The sequence below is a fragment of the Gymnodraco acuticeps genome, unplaced genomic scaffold (genome assembly GCF_902827175.1).
Source record: "Gymnodraco acuticeps unplaced genomic scaffold, fGymAcu1.1, whole genome shotgun sequence".
NCBI classification, from domain to species: Eukaryota; Metazoa; Chordata; class Actinopteri; order Perciformes; family Bathydraconidae; genus Gymnodraco; species Gymnodraco acuticeps.
In genome coordinates this window covers 37,588-56,785 of record NW_022991565.1, presented here as the reverse complement: position 1 = coordinate 56,785, position 19,198 = coordinate 37,588, and the positions used below count along the sequence as shown (strand labels likewise).

At 40.8% G+C, this 19,198-nt stretch overlaps 1 pseudogene; it reads right to left on the bottom strand.

Moving 5' to 3' along the window:
• Positions 1 to 3,804: 3,804 nt before the first annotated feature.
• LOC117533564 lies at positions 3,805 to 17,995 on the bottom strand (annotated as a pseudogene).
• Between the last annotated feature and the right edge of the window lie 1,203 nt (positions 17,996 to 19,198).

Below are 19,198 nucleotides of genomic sequence, written 5' to 3'. Positions count from 1 at the left end.
TTATCCATCAGATGCATGAGCAGAGGAGATATGTTGTCAAGAAAAGTGATTTAATTGTTTACATTTTGTTTGTTTCTCTTTTTCAGGCCAAACCAGCGAAGCGAGGCTCGGCCAACGTGTCGTTTGCGGATCTGTGGCAGATCGGCCAGCCGCCCAACACCACCAAGTCCTAGAAGCATCTGAGCTAATTAACAACTGCAGAGTGTAAATAATATATTTTATTTAATCAACTAGGGTAGGCGATGTGTTGTAGTACTATTGTCTGGAATAAAGAACAGCATTTCCTCTCGCAGGAAAATGTACTTTGAGAAAACCAGAAGCAGTGACGTGTTGATGTTTTAAATACCAGCTGATGTAATGAGATCAGACCTTTATCAATCAATCAATAAGAGTGGGGGAAGGTAGAGCAGATGGGAGTTCACGCAAGGATAAGAATACAAATAAGATACCAAATGTTCTTTTTATCTTTGTGTTTTTGGTGCATACATAAAATAAAAGTCTAAACACGTAAATAAATAAATAAAGTACAAAATATAGCAATATTTACATCGAATATGGTTGAAATATACAGTATGTATACCCGTAGAAATAAAATAGGATACAGTGTATCAATAGAGTATCTAAGGAATGTGCTACATGGTTAAGCTGTACTGAAAAAACATGTATACAGTATAATAATATTCAATGGTTAGACTAACAGATCTAATTTCAGTCAAATTGAGTGAAAGAGAAATAGTGCAAATCACTTTATTAAATATTTCAGCAGCAGATGTCCTGTCTCACAGTGACAGAAAAAAGTGTTGTTTTAAAGGGCCCATGTCATGCTTTTCTGGTTATTACCCATCCCCTTTTGTGTTATGAAGGTTTTTATGCATGTGAACGGTCTGCAAAGTCACAAACCCTCAAAGTACACCCTTTAGCGAGTACAATTCTAACGCAGACTTGTCTGCTGCCTCAGAACGCCTCGTTGGACATTTCTCATTTTCCAATGTTTTCTTCCTGGGTTCTCTGACGTGTGAACACCCAAATCATCAACAAATGACCGGATTGGCCAAAATGGACTAATCCGCGGAGCACCTCACACACCAGGATCCCTTGGCTAACTAACAGGGAGTCCCATTGACTTGCATAGAGCTACCTGAACGCTGGTAAGAGACGAGTTGGGATCGCGGAGAAATGCTCTCCGCAGACCCATTCCGACAGCGTTAAAAACCTTTTTCTTACTCAATATCAAGCAACACTTATTGTTTTTACTTCGGCTGTGAGTGTTTGTGTGTGCTCAGGATGAGTTTCGCTGTGTCTCACTGTATCGCCGACCCGGAAACCTGTCCGCTCCTCGCAGCAGCGGCGAGCAGCAACGAGCCTCGCAACGAGCCGACCAATCAGAGCACACTGGGCTCACAGGGAGGGGGGGTGGGGCAGGAGCTCCAACAAGCCGTTTAGGACAGAGTGAATACACATACTATACAGAGATGCTGTATGAGAAACCAATGTGAGTTTGGAACATTGAACAATGTAAATCTATTCTAGTAGACCTCAACAATGAAATGTGATCAGTAGAAATGGCCATGACATGGGATCTTTAAGATCTGATTAGTTCAACCTTTCCCTGTACTGTGCAGAGAAACTCCCCACGGTAGAAAACAGCCAATCACTCAAGATCTTTTTGACCCCCAGCCATATTACTCATAACTTCCTCTTAGATTAAAAATAATAAGTCAGCAGAGTTCACCAGCTGCAGAGATGCTGCTTTGTCTCTACTTCCTGCTGCATGCTTCTCTATCAGCTATACAAGAAGATCTATTTTTAAGAGGTTTCTATTAAAATATTCATAAATCTGGATGATTTGACATTGGCATTAATAATCTAAATCAAGTCAAAAGACATGTCAAGTTTTACTGTGTTTTATATGTTGAAAAAGTGTTTTAGTTTACAATCTTTTGTTTAGTATAGCTTAAAGGCGCTCTATTCTGATTTGTTGGGTTCTCCCTTTCCTGTAGTGTGTTATACAGGTTTTTGTGCATGTAAATGGTCTGCAGAGGCTGAAATCCCTGTGTTCCCTCCAGAGGCACTTTCTCTGGGAAAGAGCTTTTTGAACATTAAAGCATCACATTACAGTAGACGTACAAAATACAAATGTGAACCTGAAAATTAGCATAATATGAAAAATAAAAATAATAAAAACATTTGAGTTAACAGGCTCTTTCGGTAAAATCTAGCCCGGACAAATATGTAACTTGTTTCTTAGGTTTGCCTGTTTTTTTTTCTAAATATAGAAAAACTATAAATGAAAACCATGAGAAAATCAATTGTCCAGCTTGTCAAGGCTGTTGGGTCAATAAATGTGTAACTACTTTCTGCTTTTCAGCTGATCCTGAACAAATAACAGCGCTGCCGGGCACGAATGCTACACTGCCCTGTCCTCATAAGAAAGGAGATGTAAAATGGAGTTGGTTTAACCAGCATAATGGTAAACTGCCTCTTGTCACTATAGAAAAGGGCAAAGTGAACGTCATTGAAAAAACGCTTTGCTTTGGATCAGATAATTCACTGGTGATAGAAAACGTTACACACTCTCTTGAAACAATGTGTTTTTGTAATAACTACTATATATATTTGAATGTAATGAAGGATCCTAACATGGTGCATCCTGAAGCTGGATATAAACCAGTCAAACAGAGAAACAAGGGACTGGGTAGTGACTCAGGACAGGAGGGAACCACTGCAGAACCAGAGAACTTGTTACTTGTTAGACGGTTTTATCCAAAGCGACTTACATACTCAATTTGGGGTGAGGTGTCTTGCCCAGGGACACAACGACATGCTGACTGCAGTGGGGTTTGAACCTGTGCTCCCCTGATCCCAACACCAACGCACTGCGCCACAGCCTCCCTGTACATCTGATTTGTATCCACTTGAGCTTTTTTACCTGTGTTTATGTTGTTGCCATCCTTTATACTGAATCAATGAAGGTGAATGGTTGCTCAGAAAAAGTCCTAAAGAATCCAACTGGGTTCAATAGCTGGATCATTCCTGTTCTTCTTCTGCAGTGGAGTGAGATCTCGTTGTTGTTGTTGTTGTTGACTTGCATAACAACAAATGTTAGTTTACAAGAAGTAATTGATACCCTAACAATTGATTCATACCTGCTGATGACAAATAAATCCTGGGGTCTACAAAAGTGAATGTGTTTCATGCATCTGATTTGTATCCACTCAAGCTTTTTTACCTGTGTTTGCCTTAGTTTATGCTGTTGCCATCATTTATACTGAATCAATTAAATATTTTGCGAGAAAGGTCAAACTTTAGGAATACAGAGCAGTTCTTATCATGCCATAACCATAGCCGTGGAGGCAGTGCAAACTAAAATATAATATTGGTGACAAAAAACAGAGCCATCAGTGCAATTGTTACATTCTAATTTCTTTGATATTGTAGGCGTCAATTATCTATTTATTAAATGTGAATACTTTTATGTACATATTGTGTTTACAATTGTACATAATTTGACTGTAACACTATGGTGTTTTCAATTGAATGCACTTTATACAATAACGTGGTCAGTGCTACAATAACAGTGAGTCGTGAAATATGAATTATTAAATGCAATAATAGGGATTCATTTGTTTATCTAAATATAAGGACAAAGGTAAAGTGTCAGATTACTTGCACAGTACACAATGTTCAGATGACTTTGCCCAAAAGCAAACATTTTAAGTTGCTTGAGTCAGACTCAGAATTTTAAAATCAGACTCTCAAGTCATAAGGAAATCCATAAAGATATCTCACTGAAGAAAAGACACATTTGAATGAAATAAGCTTTATTTCAATGAGACTATATAACTACAGCTCTCAGGACATCAGGAGAAGGAAACAGCTAGCTTGGCTCTCATAGTTTTCCCACACTCCCACCACTATGGTTTTAATCCTGTGTGAACACGAAGATGTGATTTGAGAGTATCTGATCTAGTGAACGTTTTTCCACACTCTTCACACCAGTACGGTTTTTCTCCTGTATGAATACTGTGATGTCTTTTGAGAGCACCTGATGAAGTGAACGTTTTTCCACACTCTTCACACCAGTACGGTTTTTCTCCTGTATGAATACTGTGATGTCTTTTGAGAGCACCTGATGAAGTGAAAGTTTTCCCACACTCTTCACACCAGTATGGTTTTTCTCCTGTATGAATAGGTGATGTATTTTGAGATCACCTGATTTAATGAAAGTTTTCCCACACTCTTCACACCAGTATGGTTTTTCTCCTGTATGAATACGGTGATGTATTTTGAGATCACCTGATGTAGTGAAAGTTTTCCCACACTCTTCACACCAGTACGGTTTTTCTCCTGTATGAATACGGTGATGTCTTTTGAGAGCATCTGATCTAGTGAAAGTTTTCCCACACTCTTCACAGCTGTACGGTTTTTCTCCTGTGTGAATACGGTGATGTGATTCTAGAGCACCTAATGTAGTGAAAGTTTTCCCACACTCTTCACACCAGTACGGTTTTTCTCCTGTATGAATATGGTGATGTATTTTGAGAGCATCTGATCTAGTGAAAGTTTCCCCACACTCTTCACAGCTGTACGGTTTTTCTCCTGTGTGAATACGGTGATGTGATTCTAGAGCACCTAATGTAGTGAAAGTTGTCCCACACTCTTCACAGCAGTACGGTTTTTCTCCTGTATGAATATGGTGATGTATTTTGAGAGCATCTGATCTAGTGAAAGTTTCCCCACACTCTTCACAGCTGTACGGTTTTTCTCCAGTGTGAATATGCAGGTGGCGATTTAAAGTTCCAGATGTTGTAAAGGATTTGTCACATTGCTGACAGCTGTGACGTCTCTCTCTTCTTTTCAGTTTCTAGAACAGATGGACAGAGAAAGAGAGAAAGTCAATCTAAAAAGCATAAATACACAAGTTAACACAATAAAAACTCACTTAATATAAACCTTGAGTTAACAAAATACTACTTATCTGTTTATTATATTAGCATTATATTTGATACAGTAATACAGCAACATGCTAACCACAGTATATACCAGAGGTGGGGGACTCGAGTCACATGACTTGAGTCGCATATTTTTTGACTTGAGACTTGCTTGACTAACATTGATAAAAGACTCGACTTGACTTGTGTAGGGGTGTAGAGTTATTTGTTCAAGCACCGGATCGGCAAAACAGGAGAGTCTGTGAACCAGTCTGCCTTTACCTATGTACTCATGTCTGTGACTCTCACAGTATCTGCTGCCCACAGCTGTTTTATAGAAGGAAAACCTCCTTCACTTCATGAAATCTCTGCAGCACCAGGAGGCAGTAACGTGTAACTCAGCAGAATCTGAGAAGAGCAACACCAGCTGCAAAGAGCCACACACAGCCACACACAGCCACACACATACTTTCAGAGCCCCACTCTCCATGAGGTCCCATGTCATGGCCATTTCCACTGATCATAATTCCATTGTTGAGGTCTACTAGAATAGATATATATTGTGCAATTTTCCAAACTCACATTGGTTTCTCATACAGCATCTACGTGTGTTCACTGAATTTCACTCTGCCTTTAACGACTCGTTGTAGCTCCAATAGCTCCAGCCCCCACCCTCCCTGTGAGCACGGTGTGCTCTGATTGGTCAGGACGTTGTGAATCACGCTGAGCTCCGTGGAGGTGTGGTTTAGCGACAGCCAAACACAGCCAAACTCACCCTGAGCACACACAAAGTCACAGCCGAAGTAAAAACAATAAGTGTGGCTTGATATTGAGTAAGAAAAAGGTTGATAAACGCTGTGAGAATGGGTCTGCAGAGAGAATTTTGCCGTGATCCCAACTGTCTGTTATCAGCCTGCAGCCAGGGAGGAGAAATCAGCAGAGCTGCCTGCACTGAGTGTGTGTGTGTGAGGAAGTCCGTGGATTGGTAAATTTGGACCAATCAGCGGGGGGCTTCACGTAACGGCTCCAAGGACGTAACGTAACGGTAGGGCTGTGCAATTTAATCGATCCTGCGATATATATCGATATTTAGTTTTCCGAGAAAGTATCGATATTTCAGCCGCGGGTATCGATACATTAAGTCTGATAACTGTGTTTGTTATTCTCGCGTCCAGGAGAGAAGCTTTAAAAAGGAGACTAATTGAGTCTCTGAGAAGGTTAAAATGTATACTTTAATCAATAAAAAGCGCGGTAATGTTACAAGCAGAAGATGGTTCAGTCAGAAAAACAGCTGTGTTCTGGGTGAGCGAAGGGAAGAGAACAGCTCCACCTTTCCAGCTGTTAAATATCCTCTGCTGGCTCCTCCCTGTGGGCCGGTTGGCGCTGCTGGGGGCCGGTCCTCCACGTCTCGAATGTTCGTTGTTGCGCATTACAGAGGATTCAGACATTGTACATTAAATATATAACTAAACACGCCTTTTCTCCTGCTTATCTCTTTCATGACTTTTCATTTAATACATTTTAAACGCTGTAATCAATACTCCAAAAATACCTCACGGCTGGTATAATTTCCGGTAGTTCCGGATGTTGTCTCATGCTACCCACGTCTGTAAACAAACGTATTCAAATAAACTGTACCTTCATTTAATATTCAACAATAATAATATCTCGACGTCTGTAGTTGTAGTGTTGAAATCAGTAGGTTTCGGTGTGCAACACTCCGTGTCATATCACTACTAAATTCACCTCTATAGTAAATGGTATATTAGCCACATGCTAAATGCTAACCGGAGATCAAGGATTTTCAGAATAAAAGCTTAACAACTGGTTGTGCACAAGAACTTCTGGTTTTTCAGTATAAAACAGCATTTAAACTGACGGTATGTTTAAGGTACTTTATGCCATCAAAACATTGATTTTGAAGTCCCATTCAAATCCCCCGTGTTCCGCCACCTGCTGCACCTTTTAATTGTCCATTGTCCATTGTGATACTGCACTTTATGTGCTTACGTTTCAAAGGCTTGTAAGCTACAGTTTGCACTGTTTCAATAAATGAAACAAATTCTCACCACATCTTTTGATTCATTTTGTCCAGCATTTGCAAGCTGTAGACTCTCTGTCAGAGCCATATATTGTATAATTGATGCTTTCAGTTTTCAGTTGAATTAATTCAATCCAAGTCAATGGAACACTCACAAGATGTCACCAAAATCACACTGTCCCTTTAAAATCTTTCAGAAAATGATATAAGTGTATCGAATCGTATCGTTGGCTGAATATCGTGATATATATCGTATTGTGAGCTGAATATCGTGTATCGTATCGTGAGATAAGTGTATCGCTACAGCCCTACATAACGGCTCCACGGATTGGTCAATTTGGTTCCGGGTAACGCATGACCGTATCGCGTCATAGCTCTGGGCGCGGCTACTGGCCATTCCTACGTCACAGTACCCAGGAAGTAAACAATGGACAATGACGTATCTCCAACGAGGCATTTTGGGGAGGTATTTTCTGTGTTAAGAGTTTTACTCGCTACAGGGTGTACTTTGAGGGTGGCTCCATCCCTCATAGATACTATCTCTTTACGTTAGTGGTGGGAATTCCGGCTCTTTTTAGTGAGTCATTTTATCACAGTTGATCACGGAGCCTCAGTTTACGAGCGAGCTCCACTAGCACCCCCGCGCTCATCGCGTACATTCCGTGTTGTCCTGTGGCAGTCACCGCCGATGTCGGGGAAACGATCTTCAATACTCCGAAAAGAATCCCACCAGACTACTTTGCATACTGTGAGTGCTCACAGCCTGGCCATAGAAACATGCAGGTGCACACACACAGACACAGAGAGAGAGAGAGAGAGAGAGAGAGAGAGAGACAGAGACAGAGACAGAGACAGAGACAGAGACAGAGAGAGAGAGAGAGAGAGAGAGAGAGACAGACTGAGTGCTCACAGCCTGGCCATAGACACAGGCAAGTACAAAAAACCATGGCTGCCAAAAGAGGAGCGATCATGCCAACCGTGAGGAGGAACTGCTGTGGAGACAGAGCAGCACTTCCTCACACAATGCCCAACTTTTGAACCTATACGGAAACAATTATTCCCAAAACTCAACCATAGGCATCCTCAAATATTTAAAAATGAAAAATACTCCTGGGGGAATATAAAGAGAGCTGCATTGTTGCAGGACAGTTTGTCTCTGCCTGCCACAGTTTGAGGGAATCGGACTGACCTGATCCACCAGCTCTCACATCATATATATATTATATATATATAAATATATAAATATATATATATATATATTATATATATATAAATATAATATATATATATATATATATTATATATATATATATATATATATTAGGGCCGGGACTCGATTAAAAAAATTAATCTAATTAATTAGAGGCTTTGTAATTAATTAATCGAAATTAATCGCATTTTTAATCACATATAAATATTTGACCTAAGAACAGTGAGAAGCAATTTTTTTCACATGGATTTTAGTATACCATTAGGCGCATTCACACCGCAGTACTTTTCCCACAAAGGTTCATGAGAACTCTTTGAACCTGGGGGAGGATTAGGCAAATGAAGCCGCTGACGTCACTTATTCTTCTTCTGCTTTGGGTTTACTGGCAGGCCGCAAACCACTTCACGGCGTATGGTGCCGCCCGAAGTCCCCGGCCGGAAGTCCCCGGGGACTGGCTTCAGTAGAAGCGGCTGGGAGTCCCAGCAGCCTTCCGAGTAAATCGCCAGAACGCCGACACCTCCTCATCTCCACCGCTCGCTCCCATGTTTTATTTTGTGTTGCCATAAGTTCTCTCTGCGTTTCTGCGCTGGGCTAATGCTAATAATGCTAATGCGAGGATAATAAAATGGCGGCTTCACAAAACTTTTTGGGAGTTTTACAGGGCGTGGTTTGCAATCCGCCCAGCCAATCAGAAATATAGCTCTTTTCTCACAAGAGAGCCGTACGAAAGTCCCTGCTCTCTAGCAGCTCTCTGCTCTCTAGCAGGCACTTTCGTGGGGGTAAAAAGGTTCTCATGAACTCATTTTAGTACCGGCTCTTTTTGGTGTGAACGCGATAAAAGAGGCTAACGTCCACGCTAGCTGCTATATGTTTTGCATTGAGGTGATACTTGAGGCTTGATGTGCTGCGGTGATATGCGAATTCCTTTTTGCATAATTTGCACACAACCGTGCTCTTATCGACGCTTCCATCCGTCCGTTTTTTAAAACAACATTTCCCACTGTTGTTCACTGTGGTTTGTTGTTGTCTGAAGTCATGAACGTTAGTTGGTGCTCCAGTATAATCGGTACGCCTGAAACTCATCCAGTGAGAAACGTTCCGCGGTGCAAAAATAAGTGTGATTAAAATGCGTTAATTTTTTTAACGCGTTAATTTTTGTGTAATTAATTAATCTTAATTAACGCGTTAAAGTCCCGACCCTAATATATATATATATATATATATATCATATTTTATTTTGTATTAATGTATTATATTAATTAAATGAATCTGTATTCCTTGTAAAAAACAAAAAAAACATGTTCTTAGCAGTTTGTTTATAACTGTTTATTTGTGTGTATTTTTGTATAGATGTTGCAACTATACAGAGCTTTGGCAATACTGTCTGTAACTATGGTCATGCTAATAAAGCTATTGATTGAATTGACTGCCCTTTGTACATGGAGCTGACAACAAATAATGTTATTATGAATACATGTGCCTCCGAGTCCTGCATGAACTGTGCATAGACTGTATTTTAACATTGGTCATATGGTGGTATTGGAGAACCAACTATTTTCTCAGGTGGTACTTGGTGTAAAAAGGTTGAGAACTACTGGCCTAGAGAATTTGGATGTATTTTACTGTTTGTTGTTTACGTGACTCCCAGCGTTAGAGCGTCACTGGCAGCCGGCTCCATCGCTGACTGTGTTCACGAGCTGCAACTCAGCCACCCCGATGCACCGGCAATATTGCTCGGGGACATGAAGCAATGTCGCCTGGAGACTGTGTTACCTGGGTTCCAGCAGTATGTTAGGGATCACAGCAGGAAAGACAATATCCTGGACAAATGCTTTGTTAATGATAAAGGAGCCCATGTGTCTGCATACAGACCACCAATACTGAACTCTGATCATAATGTTGTGAATATGATACCAGTGTATAAGACCAAACTGAAGGGAAGTCAACCAGAAAAGAAAGTAATAAGGACATGGACAAATGAAAGTAGGGAACAGTTGAAAGCCTGTTTTGATTGGACAGATTGGGACATTTTTCAGGTTCACTAGATGAAATAACTACCGTTACCAAAGACTATATTAACTTCTGTGTTCCCACTAAAGAAATACAAATCTATCCAAGTAATAAATCATATGTGACTAAGGACATTAACAAAAAGTTATAAAAACCAGGAAAATAGCTTTCAAAAACAAAGACTATGGAGCACTTAGACAGAGAGAGAACTGAAAGTCAAATTGAGGGAATCAAAACTGGCACACAGAGCTTTTGGGAAATGCTTTTAAAGCCAAAGACCTCAAAAAAGTGTGGGACACTATGAGAACCATGACAGGAATGACCTCTTCAGCTAAACCTATTGTGACGGACAAGACATACTTGATCCATACCAATTTGCCTATAAGCAAGGGGGTGGTACTGTTGCTACTCTGGTTCCTATCATTACTAAACATTCAGATAAACGTCACACCTATGCAAGAGCCCTCTTCCTAGACTTCTCAGCAGCATTCAACACAATACAAGCAGACATCTTGGTGTCAAAAATGGAAGTAAATCCACTTTCCTCACTAGTAGAGAGCAACTTGTGAAGGTTAACAAAACCCTTTCATCTGCCATCACAACCAATGTAGGGGCCCCCCAGGGCTGCGGGAGTTCAGCTGTGCTCTTTACTAGATTATTTTAGCTTTTATTGATGACTTTACTGAACTGCTGTCTATAGTGTGTATTGACTTTGACCGTCTAGTCATTGTTGGTGATTTTAACATCCATGTTGACAACCCCCAGGACAGAGGGGCTAAAGAACTGTTTTGGTTTCTTGATAACTATGGACTGACTCAGCATGTGACGGAGCCCACGCACAATAAGGGGCACACTCTGGACTTAATTATCTCAAAGGATCTGAATATCTCTGAGGTTGTGGTGACTGATGTTGCACTCTCTGATCATTCCTTTGAGAGCTCTATTTCTGTTCACACAAATGTTCAAAAAGAGGTAACCACAAAGCGAGATTTAACTGAAAACACTAAGGACATTTTTACTCCGAATGTTTCTTCCACACTTGCCCCTGCTAACATCTCAGTAAATGAGCTAGTAGATCATTTTAATTAAAAAATTAAAAAAATGTATAGATGCCATTGCTCCAACTAAGGTAAAGGAAGTGACTGGCAAGAAAACATCTCCATGGAGAAAGGCCATGACCGTGAGAACAGAAAAAAAGAGTCAATCTTCTCAGTAAACACAGAGCTGAATCCAGATCAGATGCACGCTGAAGGTTCTTTTGCCCCTTTCACACCAGCGCTTTTTCAGCTCCGGCTCGGAGCTGGAGCCTGAAAAGCGCCGGTTTTTCCTGTTCACACCGCAGCGGCGCCGGCTCTTAGCTCCGGAATCCGGTTCACTTCCAGCTCCAAAAAATTGTCGGTCTAGAGGCAAGAGCTTCGGAGCTAAGAGGTGGCGTCGCTTACGTCTCTCTTACGTCGAGGCGTGCAGGAAACTAAACCCACCTCCCCTGAACATGGGTCGACTGTCATGCCTGCCTACAAGCAGTAGTGCTTATAAACACACTTTATAAAGTCAGGCAACACTAACCAGGCTTCGTGTGATTCTGTTTATTTGTACCTTACTTTGACGTGTTGTTTTGTATTATAGCAGCTATCGGATGGAATCAATACATGGGCTGCACAGGTTGTCGTGTCCGACTATCACAAGTAGAATCATAATAAAAATACGCCGGTAAAATGTGCCTGTAGAAAACGGTTTATGCCACAATAGGATAGCAATAGCAAGTAGTCAGTTTAGCTTCGGTTGCTATGCTAACATCACCCATTTCATACCAGAGAAACTTTCATAACAGCGTTGTGATACCAAACAGCGTCAATTCAGACTGACACACATTCACTTAGGCTAAGGGGGACTGGGGATATGTATCAGCTGCTTGTGTGAGTCGGACAGTGAATACTTTAGAGCGGCCGCAGCAGTGTGAGCTAACCGGGAGCTAACGGAGGAGAATAAACTCCCGTGGAAGAGCAGCCAACACTGCAGCGGTCGGTAAATGCTGCAGAAACACATTAATAAACAATGAACCACGGCACTCTGGAGCAAAGTATAAGGTTGGAGAAGTCGTTATTCAATTTATTCTGGCTGTGTGATTAAAAGCAACACGATCATCGACCTGACGCAGTTCCTCGTTGTTGTTGTTGTGAGCGCCGTAATGCCGTTGGGGAGCAAATCAGCGATGTAAACGGTGACGTCATGACGCAGCAGCGGCAGCACCAGTCGGGTGCTGGGCGGTGTGAACAGAGCGGGAGCAGAAAAGGGAAACCGGAGCTGAACCAGAAAAGCTCCCGCTCGGAGCTAGAAAGGGAAAAGCGCTGGTGTGAAAGCCGCATTTGAGCAGCTCTCACTGATCCTGCTGTTATGTTACATGTTTGTTGCTCGTGTATTGTGTTTGTCTTATTTGTCTATGTTGATGTTACACATGGAGCTGCTGTGACGCAAGTCACATTTCAGACTTTATCTGACAATTAAAGTATTATCGTATACAACAACGTTCTAACCTATATCTAACCATATTGTGCATTCATATTGTATATTTCAACACAGGTTGTGACCCTTCATTTGGGGATAGCAGTGTTAGGCATTTGTGAGGTGCAACAACATTAACCTTTCTGTTGGTCGCTTGTTAGCAGACCCTCCACGCGATAGCAGAGTGAACAGGTACAGCAAGTGAGGGATCATTGTCCACTAGTAAATCAATTGCAGATGGGGTCGTGCTCGTGGATGTATACAAACAAAATAATAATGAATGGGTCGCGAAATATACTTTGGTGGCCGTTAAACCTGGGCGGCCCAAGTAACGTCTATGTGTGGGAAACCCTGGACTTGAATTTTGAATTGAGCCTCCCTTATAGATACCACCTCTTTACGCATTAGTGATGGGAATTCTGGCTCTTTTTAGTGAGTCGGATCATTTGGCTCGGCTCACTAAGAAGAGCCGGCTCTTTCGGCTCCCAAACGGCTCTTCATGTTACCACAGTTTACCAGAGCCTCAGTTTCTCCAGTTCACGCGCGTGCTCCACTAGCACCCCCCCGTCAAGGCTTGCCGGCAGTACACTTTGCTGGCGGTGAAAATAATCCCACCAGACTCCTTTGCCCCTCCAACAGAGGGATGTCCTTGTCCTTTTCGTAATTTCAAGCGATAACAACTCTTCTGGACGCCCTCGGCTCGAGTTCAGGGCGTTCCGAGCTAAATAAGGGCGTCAAATGACGGCAAGACGCCCGCCTGGCGGAAACGCTGGAATTAGGAATATATTGTGATGAAGTGCACACTGACCTGAGCTCCAGGGGTCTCCTTGTTCTCCTCCATGCTGCTGAAAATGATAGAAAGGTCAGATAGTTATTAACGATAAAAAGTTATTATTATTAAATCATTATTAATATAATACAAATATTTTTGATATAATTCTTCATAATCTGTGTAGCAACTTACATTCTAATTTACAGCTCAGTTTGTTCACTTTTATTTCATTAAAATGACTTTATCCACATAGAAAGTGACATTAATGGTTGTTTGAACCACGGTTATAACGCTATCTGTGTCATTAACTATTACTGAGTTAACACAGAAAAGCAAACATTAGCTAGTGAGACTGTTTAATGTACTCCATGTATACAGTATTTTCTGCATATTGTGTATTCTTTAGATACTCTAGTGCAGGGGTAACTACAATTCAACGAGGTCCAGTTAGAGAAAATGTCCCCGTGCAAAGTACGGAACTTCAAAATGTCTAACTTGCTTTATGAATTAGTGTGATATATATTGAATTAGCCTGTAGCTTTATCAACGTCTGCATGTAATCAGCAACTGACTGCCAATCAAATAAAGAAAGTATAATTCAAAAATAACAATATTTATTGTAAATTAACATTGAACTCTACAGATATACAGTAAATACTGTGGATATGTGTAATGTTCCTCTCGGACTGCATTTACAAATAAAATAGAGAAAATAAATAAAATAGCTTTTGAAAATATGTGCATCTTAAAAGTGCTTAATTTTAGATAAGTCAAATAAAGCGTAGCAGCAGCTTGAGTTTCCCTTTTTCTTTGTTAACCGTTTCACGTCATGACTTAACAGTTTCAGCCGATTATAGAACAATATCAGTCTTTACACATCATAACAATTGAACAGTTTTAAAGATTCTCTTTCTCTCTTATATTGCAGTCCCCCACTACCTTTTTTTATTCAGTGCGAGAATTGAGCTGGAGCTTGTCCTGCCAGGAGTTTGTAAATCTGGGCTGAAATTATGTCAGGGCCATTCTCATACACATAAAGGTGCTCATTGGTTAGCCTGCCCTGCTTTAGTTTTAATCCTGGTCGACTGATCATATTGGGCTTATTTTTTGTGACCTCAGTTCTGACTTGAGAGGGAATGTTTGGTCAAACACTGTGTGTGTCAAAATTGAAATCCCCTATTAATGTATCGATTATAGGTCCGGGTAGGTCGGCGTCTAGGTCCGCCTGTTGCCGACCCCTGCTCTAGTGATATGTGTCCTGTGTGTAAACTTGCTGCTAATGCTTCATTTTTATTATATCTTATTGCATCTTTTAAATATGTTTAACTTGTCTAATGCCTGAAAACACTTCTGCTGTGACACAATCATTTCCAAGTTTAAGATAAATCATTATTTAAGTCAGGGATGCAAACTCATCAGGTATGAAAAAGGTGACAAGGACCCGAGCCCCCGACACCACGGAATATCGGCTTTAAAATGAGGAATAACAGATGATTTTAGCAGTCAGAACAACTAAAGCAGCAGTGGTAATAATAACAGAAACGCCAAAGAGTCACATCTAATAGAAATATATAAAAGCATTTATTTTAATTGTGTAGCAGTCAGTTTATAATTTTGGCAGCACTGTTGAGCATTTTGAAAATGTATTGTCATGCCTCTGTGCAAGGCTTAGTCTTTCTATCTGTATAGCCACTGGTGTAAAGTAAATACGTTCATAAACTCAACAAGTACTATACTTGGGTACAATTTTGAGATACTTGTACTTTATTTAAGTATTTCAATGTTTTGCTAATTTGTTCTTCTACTCAACTACAGTTCAGAGGTACATGGTGTACTTCTACTCCACTACATGTATTTAATACCTTTAGTTACTTTACAGATCTGGATGAATGATGTGAAATATAATCAAGTGTTAAATCAGACTTTAGTTCCACCTGGAGTAAATCCACAAGCTACCCTGCAGTATACAAAGTCATTCAAACTAGCTGCACCTTTACCAGCTTTGATAACACTTTAATGATCAATCATTATAAAACATATCATATATATTATTCTGAAATGGACCAATCTGCACAATGACTACTTTTACTGTCGCTACTTTCACTATATTTTGATGAGAATACTTTTCTACTTTTACTTGAGGAAAATTTTGAATGCAGTACTTTTACTGTAACATAGTATTCCTCCAACCTGAGTACTTCTACTTTTACTCAAGTACAAGATCTGAGTACTTCTACTTTTACTCAAGTACAAGATCTGAGTGCTTCTACTTTTACTCAAGTACAAGACCTATACTTATACCACCTCCGTTTATAGCCTATGAAAAAAACTATTAGAAAACGAAGGCTAAAGCTAACGTTAGCAGATAGTGACAATGTATAGCTCAACGATTCCTTAAATAATATTGTGACAGAAACATTTTTCAGTGCACATCACGCTCTGCCGCTCCGACAGGGAGCTCTGATCTGAACACCTGAACGCCCCGTTCTAACAGCTGTTCACCAGCGGTCCAGTCTGTGCCACTGTGACTCCGGACCACACAGTTAATATTAACGAACGCACCCGTAGGCAGGCCCGGACTGGCCATCGGGAGGACCGGGAGGTTTCCCGATGGCCTGGCCTGTTAAGTGGCCTGCTGGCCTGAGGATTATTTTTTGTATGTATGTATTGTGAACACAACGCTGCGCAAATGTGGGTCTGACTCTGCCTCACAGCGGGTGACTGGCTGTCTACATGATGTGGCCTGCCGACATGGCCACTTTCATACAGATCATACACTAAAGCCCTCGATTGGTCTCTGTGTGTCATTCAAGCTCGGGAGGGTGTGTGTATGTGTGTCACGAGCGAGCGAGAGAGAAAGCGCGCGCCCCGGTTACGTGTATTGTTGTTGTTAGCATCTGGTGCTAGCTAGCTGCGCTAACGGATATCATGAGCTGTCAACAAGGTGGAGGAGAGTCCTCTCCTGTCAGACTGAGAGACTGATAACTACAGCTCAGCCTCAGGTGAGGTAAAGTGTTTAGTTAACTTAGTCTAAGTTCTCTGTGGGTCTCAAACGGTTTGGTCACCATTTATGTAAACATATATTTCCATTTGAAGGGGGAGTGATTAGTAAAATATGGATGAATAATAAAACTAGGTGAAAAAAGTCAATATAAACTTTAAAAACATGGTGAGAGCTAAAACTAGTCAAAGAGGAGCAGGGGGAGAGGAGGGAGACAGGTGAGGCTGATTCAGGAGCCTAGACACGCTCACAACTATAAATGAACCAAAAACAAATAAATAAACAAGTTTCAATGTTTTTTCATATTGGATATGGTATGTTATTGGTTATGGCCATGTTCTTATGAATTTATGATTATTTAAATGTATACAGTTCTGTTTCATATGGGTGTAGTCTCTTTATTTGCACCAGATTGATGCATTTAAGTCCAACATTTAAACCTCTTACCGGGGGAGCATGCCCCCGGACCCCCCTAGAGGATTTGAGGTCCACCTCAACCTAAAATATGTTCACATGGATAGGTTCCTAAATAGATTTGCACTTTTTTTTAAATTAGTAACCCATGTCTATGTTTATTCTGGGGTAGTAGATTTAAAGTTTAGGGCTATCACTATGGGCAGCAACGCTGTAAATATTGACAAATAAATCCAGAAAAATGGCACAAAAGAAAACTGGTAGTGGCCTGGCTGGGTGTATAATTCCCGGCCTGACTTATTGTCCCAGTCCGGCCCTGCCCGTAGGTAATGTAGCTGCTGAAGCTAAACCCTCATCGCGGAGCAGCAGCCTTATTATACATCCATGAGCAGAGCCGACAGGCAGGAAGACTCGAGCACACAACTCGCGCTTCATTATAATATATAAAAAAGAACACCATGCGTATCATGATGGCACATAACAGCTCGCGGCCGCAGATTACTCCGGGTCCCAGACCGCCCCATACCCCAAACATATTTTTATTGCAGATCTACATGAATCACACAAACGACCTATTTTGGATTCAAAACGGCGAATTTCGCCGAAAGGTGACAAGTTTGCATCCCTGTTAAATAAAGTATATCTATTTATCTAATGAGCTAAACCGTCGCTTAGCGTTAGCTGCTAACTGAAGAACCCCATTCATTTCAATGGGAAAAATGCAACGTCACGGTGAATGGCGATGCTAATAAGCAAGTTAGCATATATTTAAAACCATATCTATAGTAAAGAGCACCAACCCAACAACTCAAACTGTCTTAAAGACAACTGGTGTAATAAATTACTAACATAAAGTCAGCTGAGCATTACAAATAAACTGTTACTCACCCAGAGCCGAACTGAAATAATAACTTTGGCTGTTAGTCAATAGCTGTTAGCCGATAGCTTTTAGACTTTAGCTGTTAGCCGATGTTGGCGCACATTTCAAGTTTTTTTGTGAGTTTCTTTCTTCTAAGATTACAGCTGTTGTGTTAAATAAGATAACTTCTGATTCGTGATTAACTGTAAGCTAAGCTAACAGGTGTAAATACACTTAATGAAACCTCTGCAGGTGTTTAATCCACTCACCTCTTCTTCTACCTCTTCTTCTCTCGGATTTGTCGGATTGCAAACAACTTAAAAGGTGCATACCGCCACCCAGAGCCCTAGAGTTAGAGCTCACGTCACATCTTCAGTTTTGGCGGCAGTTCTCCTGTTTGTCTAGAAGTCTTCTCAGCAGGGCTCTATAAATAGAGAATTACGGCAGATATGTAATATTTAATGCAGCCGAACCGTGTATTACAATGCCGTTATGTGATGACTTTCAAAGAGAAAAGCAAGCACACTCGGAATAAAGTATTATTGTATTTTTAAAAAACGTTTTCAGATTTCACATCACATAAACACCAAATCCCAGCATGCATTGCGGATAACCATCCAATCATCGAGCTGAGGATCTTGCCTACGTCTGTTTCCGGTTTCGTTTAATGACCGATGTATTTTCTTATACACACATTCCTTCACATTTACATTTTAATGTGCATTAAAGTATTTCGTGAGGCCTTCTAACATGTTTTTAAATATAACTACGGTTGTAGTTGAATAGTTTGTAAATGAACATGAACCGAAGCTGTTGCTTGGCAACTCAATCGCACAACGTCACGTCCGTTAATTCCACATCCACACGCACGGATTAACATCGATTTAATACATTAATGTAGCCTTTGTTTCTGCTAAAAGAGGTGTCGACCAGCTGGGGCAACAAGAAAATCGCCGTAATCGAGTGTGACTATTACAAAATAAATCATTACGTCGGGGTAGCATTTGCTTGGTATTTCCGGTTATTTCTCCACTGGTTAACATGGGTTAACAATACCGTGTAGCTGTCACGTTTGAAGGGGACGAAATCGTGACATCTTCACGTCTCCCAGCATGGTAAATCGTCACATGTTCACGTCTTGCCGTGATACCGGGTTGAGCGAGTTATGTGAATTAAAATCCCCACACCATATTACTTTGTCTTGCAGTGTACCCCCAAGCATCCTCTAATATACTTTGATCTAATTTCCCACATGGATTATAATAATTTACTATATCTATAGGTCCTCTATCATTCCATACCCTTATAAATATTGCTTCATGATCTGTATTTACATGCATAACTTTATAACTTATACCACTCTGTATGAATGTTGCAACTCCTCCCCCTCTGCCAGAGTCCCTATCTCTTCTAACTGCAGTATATCCCTTTACAATAAAATCCAGTTGTGGTTTCAGC